Genomic DNA, 6,436 nt, shown 5'->3' on the forward strand with positions numbered 1-6,436 from the left:
CCTGTACAAAATTATTTTTTTTTTATTTTGCCATCTTCTGGCGGCAATAACTTTTTCATACTTTGGTGTACAGAGCTCTGGGTGGCGTCATTTTTTGCGACTTTTGATGGCGTTTTCATTGCTATCATTTTTAGGACTCTGCGACCTTTTGATCACTTTTTATATTTTCCAAAATGGCAAAAAAAATTTCATTTTCGACTTTGGGCGCTATTTTCCGTTACGGGGTTAAACGCATTGAAAAACCGTTATCATATTTTGATAGATCAGACATTTTCGGACGCGGCGATACCTGATGTGTTTATGATTTTTACTGTTTATTTATATTTATGTCAGTTCTAGGGAAAGGGGGTGATTTGAATTTTTAGGTTTTTTTATGATAATTTTTTTTTTTAAACTTTTTTTTACTTTTACTTTTCAGACTCCCTAGGATACTTTAACCCTAGGTTGTCTGATTGATCCTACCATATACTGCCATACTGCAATATGGCAGTATATGGGGATTTTACTCCTCATTCATTACAATGTGCTGATAGCGTGACGTCATGACGTCATCGGGGAGCGGAGATCTGCGGCAAGATGGCGGCCCATGCGGCGCCATCTTTTTGGAGCCTCCGGCTGCATTGCCGGCGGCGATGGCCGTGAAAGCACCCGCGATCGGTGCTAGCACCGATCCCGGGTGTTACTGGTAAGCCTTTGATGCAATATATAGCAAAGACTTACCGGCTATGGAGAGGTCTCGGCCCGCGAGCCCTCTCCATGCACCGGGACCCGGTGCGCGTCGGGAAGGGGTTAAGTAAATGGTGTCAAGAATTAGAATGGTTGGATTTGTGGAGGTTGAGAAGCCCATAAAAGAGGAAATTATCGTGTTTTTCCAAATAGCTATTCAAGAATAGATCTTGAAATGCGGAGCAGCAGACGGCTCCAAAAAACACAGGTTGTTAAATATGGCATTCATTCATTTTCAGATCATGCGCCAATTATGATTCAGCTGAAAGATGAAGAAAAAGGGAAAATGAGGAGGTGGAGGATAAACTATTTAAACTTTTCCACATTATCCGTCAGATTTATGTGTATTTTATCAGCATTTTTGGTGCAAATTTTGGCGCACAATAGACCAGGAAAAAAATGGTCGGAGAGCAAAATGAAGGCGCAGTCCATGTAAGATTTTGGCCGAAATTTCATTGATGTCGGCATTTTTATGGCGCACAAATGATTAGTTCCGTCTATCCATTATTTACTAACAGCCGTGCGCCACTTTAATATATCGAGTTGTGCTTTCCGGAGATTGATCTCTGATGCCGACAGTCGTGCTTGCGCCAGAATAAGTAAATCCCCCCCATTCTGGCTAAACAAGATAGACTCACATCAGGAAATAGTAAATTAATTGGGGATCATGTTATCTCAGACTTCGGATGAAATGGGAAATATCTGGGGTTGGGACGAGGGTAAAGCTGTATTAAAGAAGGAATATTCAAAAGAAATACTAAGATTAAAGAGAGAATTGAGTAAAAAAGAATCTAAGTTGATATATTTGGAAGAGGAAAAAGGTGCAATATGGGTTAGCTCCTACCGAAAGTAATAAACAGATATGGGAACAATCAAGGAAGGAATATGAATCACACATTTTTCAAAAGGTATGTAGCTCTTCTATAATTTGCAAGAGTAGGTGGTTTGCTGAAGGAGAGAAACCAAGTAGATTATTGGCAAATCTGGTAAAAGAGAAGGGCCTGAATCGCTTTTTTTTGTCGGGTTTCCCGAAAATTACCGATTTGCACCGAATTGCACACGGTTTTTGGTGCACGCGATCGGATTGTGGCGAATCGTAGCCTGCATGCACGCGACGGAAATCAGGAGACGTGGCTTCGGAAAACCCGACAGATTCGGAAAAACCGTGGAATAAAAAAAAAAATGTGTCGCTTGACACGCACTTACCTGCACCCAGGACAGCTTGGTGAACTCCAGTAAACTCAGACGGACTTCAGCACAACAGCAACACCTGGTGGACATCGGGCGCACTACTTTAGTGAATCGCCAGAAGACCCGAATCAGTGTCCGAGAACCCGCCGCTGGATCGCGAATGGACCGGGTAAGTAAATCTGCCCCATTGTGTCGATATAGAATGAAAGAGGAAGACTAATAAACAAGTAAACATCCTAAACATGTTAGGTATCGCCACTTCCCAAAAAGCTTGATCTATCAAAATATAAAAACGGTTATTCCCGGTGGTGAACTCCATACCGGAAAATAGCGCCCATGTGTCTGAAATGCCACTTTTACACCATATTATATCACATAAAATGTAATAAAAAGTGGTGAACATGTTGCACAGTCTTCTAATTGGTAGCAATGATAACGTTGGCTCATGATACCTGACACAGCTCTATACACCGAAGTATGAAAAAGTTATTAGATGGCGAAACAATTTTTCCCCTTCACCACGACGGCACCAACCAGAGAGAGGGATCCGCCCCCAGGGACAGGAAACCTGAGCATAAAAAACATGCTCCTCCTATTCTGCCTCAGTGGTTTCCTGTCCCTGGAAGGGACCTGAGCGTGGGCTGATGGAACCCCTGGTTGGTTCCGCCGGGTGCCCACAGTATGGAACTCACCGAGGGGCGCTTTGCGTCTCTCCGGAAAAGAAGCCGGCTCCACGCGGGCCTCTCCTCCCTGTCCTGCGCGGTCTCCTCGGTCGGATGTGCAGCACGCTGTAGTTCCGGGATTCGCGCGACCGGAAGTGGTTACTCTTCACTTCCGGGTCGCATCGGTGTGCTGCCCGGACCGGAGGTATGCAGCGTGGAAGCAGGGGGGGGGACCCTGGTTGAATAACCACCGGGGTATTTCTGGCAGGCTGGGCTCGTTCTGTGCATATGTGTATATGTAATAGAAGATCGAGCCGGCACGTCAGCTGTGAACCGGAAGGGGGTGTGGCCCGGCTGGTTTTTTCAAATTTAAGCGCCATGCAACAGTAAGCATACGGTGCTTTGCAGGTCAGGCCAGGAGAATGGCGGATAAGCGTGAGCTCCCTGAACCCCTGAAGAACCCAACTCCGGTAATGAAGGTGTGGTGAGTTACCCGATGGGGCATTTTTCCTTACACACACTAATGTTCTGATTCTTAATGGTTTCAGGGAGAAGATACTCCCAAGAAAGCCACTAGGAAAACACACCACAGGGAATGTAGGATGTGCAGTAGGAAGTTGCCGTCTGGTTATGAAAAAAATACGTGTTCTTCCTGCATTGGAAAGATAATCTCAGAGGAATCCTCCTCATGGCTTGAGACCCTTCGTTCAGTAATTAGAGAAGAGGTCCAATTGACAGTAAAAGAAACTATTAATCCGGCACCTATATTACCGGATAAAAATCTACCGGGTCCTTCCACTGTAACAGCCCTGGAAGACCCTTCAAATTCTGAAGAAGAGGGTATAATTCAAGATGAGACAACCTCTTCGCTCTCTGAGGAGGAACTGACGGGGCGTCCTTTATTCCTAATGGAGGACACTGATCAGTTGTTAAAGATGATTAGAGCCACTATGGACATTGAGGAAAAGAAAGAACCAAAATCGGTCCAGGACATTATGTTTGAAAGTTTAGCGGAAAAGAAAAAGCGCACTTTTCCCATTCACAACACTATTTCCACATTAATTTCAAAGGAGTGGGAAAACCCTGACAAGAAATCATTTATTTCCACAGCGATTAAAAGGAAATACCCTTTTGATTCGGATCATACTTCATCCTGGGGCCCTCCACCAAAGGTGGATGCTTCAATCATAAAAATGGCCCGTGGGGCTTTTCTACCCTTTGAAGATATTAGTTCCCTAAAGGATCCTTTAGATAGGAAGGCGGATGGATACCTTAAAAAAACTTGGGAATCTTCTACAAATGCGTTTAAACCGCCTGTGGCAGCCGCTTGCACGGCCCGAGCAGTATTGATGTGGTTAGGCCAATTGGGGAATGATATACATAATAAAGTCCCTAGAGAAAATCTGCAGGCTTCTATTGCAAATATACAGAAAGGAGCGGCTCTTTTAGCAGACGCCTCGGTTGATAGTCTGAGACTATCAGCAAGATCTGCGGCACTATCAAACTCTGCAAGAAGAGCCCTGTGGCTAAAAGACTGGTCGGGCGATTTGGCCTCTAGGAGTAGACTGTGTAGTATACCCTGTAATGGAAATTTTTTATTCGGTCCCATCCTGGATGATTTGCTAGAAAAAGCGGGGGATAAGAGGAAAGGGTTCCCTTCCCCTTATGTTCCCTATAAATCAAGATCCTTTCGGTCCTTTCGTAGGTCAAGGGTCGAAAGGAGAGAGAAAGACCCTAGACCAAATTCCTCCAGACCACCTCAAAGGAATAGAGGGTTCTTATTTAACCAATCTCGGAATCAGTCCAAGCTGGCCCGTTCCCATCCACAATGACATGAGACCCCAGGTAGGAGGAAGACTCTTCTTTTTCCTCCCGGCCTGGAAAACAATATCAGACAGCAACTGGATCCTAAGTGCCATCTCACAAGGGATAACCTGGGACTTTACAACTCTCCCTCCTCAGAGATTCAGAATTACAAAGGTCCCGTCCGGAAAAGGTGGACTAGCAATGATGTCAGAAATTGCTACTCTTCTTTCCAAAAAGGTACTGTGTCAGGTACCGTCGGGGGAAAAGGGTCAAGGATTTTATTCAACTCTTTTTTGGGTGAAAAAGCCCAACGGATCATTAAGAGCTATAATAAACTTAAAGGGTTTAAATTCACATCTTCAAATTCCAAGTTTCAAAATGGAAACTTTAAAGTCTGCGGTAAATCTGTTATTCCCGGGATGTTTTATGGCGTCAATAGACCTGGCAGACCCTTATTACCATATTCCAATTCATCCGGGATACCAGAAGTACCTAAGACTTGCGGTTCAAAGAGATCAAAGGATCTTGCATTTCCAGTTCAGAGCACTTCCCTTTGGCATAGCTATCGCACCGAGGGTTTTTACAAAGGTTATTTCAGAAATGGCAACCTTTATAAGAAAATATCCAGGTCTGTTCATCCCATACTTAGACGATTTCCTACTAGTTGGTTCTTCAGAACAGGCAGTAAGGAACCAGGTAGACAGGGTATGCAGAATCCTAGATTTCTTGGGTTGGGTCAGAAACCTAGAAAAATCTTGTATAACCCCGTCAACACAAAAAAGATTCCTGGGCATACTGCTGGATTCCCAGTGTCAAAAATCCTTCCTTCCTCTAGAGAAACAAGAGAAAATTACAAAAGGGGTAACCGACTTAATCTCCACTCCCGAAATCTCCATCAGAGGGGCCATGTCTCTTCTGGGTTGTCTGGTAGCAAGCATTCAGGCGGTCTCCTGGGCTCAGTATCATACAAGGGGACTCCAGAATTTTCTCCTCAGCACATGGGACAAGTGTCCAGCATCCCTAGACACGATAATAAGAATTCCCGATGTAGTACTAAAATCTCTAGACTGGTGGCTAATCCCCCAAAACCTAACACAAGGTCTCCCATGGGTGTTAGACTGGGGAAGGATAATTACTACAAATGCCAGCCCCTGGGGATGGGGGGCTCACGTAGTAGATCAGTCTTTTCAGGGCAACTGGGAACCTCAGGAAGACGGCCTATCTTCCAATGCAAAGGAGTTATTGGCAGTACTAAAAGGGCTAAAAGTAGCACTTCCACTCTTACGGGACCAGAAGGTGTTAGTAAGATCAGACAACACCACGACTGTAGCCTACATAAACAAACAGGGGGGCACAAGAGGTTTACACCTAATGCAGATTACTTCTCAGATCTTTCAGTTGGCAGAGGTACACTTCAAATCCTTAAGCGCAGTACATATAAGAGGTACAGAAAATGTCCAGGCAGACTTTCTGAGCCGAAATATCATTTCCCAAGGAGATTGGGCTCTGAACGAAACAATATTCCACATGATAACAAAATTGTGGGGGTATCCAGAAGTAGACCTCTTCGCCGACAAAGGGAATCGGAAAGTCAAAAACTTTTTTTCCCTAAATTACAGAGACCATCCCCTGGCCATAGATGCATTCTCCCAGAACTGGGGACACTACCATCTACTATATGCCTTCCCTCCCATGGTGTTAATACCAAGAACATTGGGGAAGATAAAGCGGGACAAAGCAAGAGTGATCCTCATTGCCCCATTTTGGCCACGCCGTGCTTGGTTTTCAAGTCTCAGGGATATGTCAATCGCAGACCCATGGATACTGCCCGACAGGAAAGACTTATTATTCCAGGGTCCTATCTGTCATCCTCAAGTGAAAGGGCTTCATCTAACGGCATGGCTATTGAAAGGTTGATCCTACAAAATAGGGGACTTTCTTCTCGGGTAATATCCAGCCTGCAAAATAGCAGGAAGCCTATCACCTACAAAATTTATCTAAGAACATGGAAGGCTTTCTTTTCATTTGTAGGAAATCATGATATACACATA

The sequence above is a fragment of the Engystomops pustulosus genome, chromosome 1 (genome assembly GCF_040894005.1).
Source record: "Engystomops pustulosus chromosome 1, aEngPut4.maternal, whole genome shotgun sequence".
In the NCBI taxonomy this organism is placed as follows: domain Eukaryota; kingdom Metazoa; phylum Chordata; class Amphibia; order Anura; family Leptodactylidae; genus Engystomops; species Engystomops pustulosus.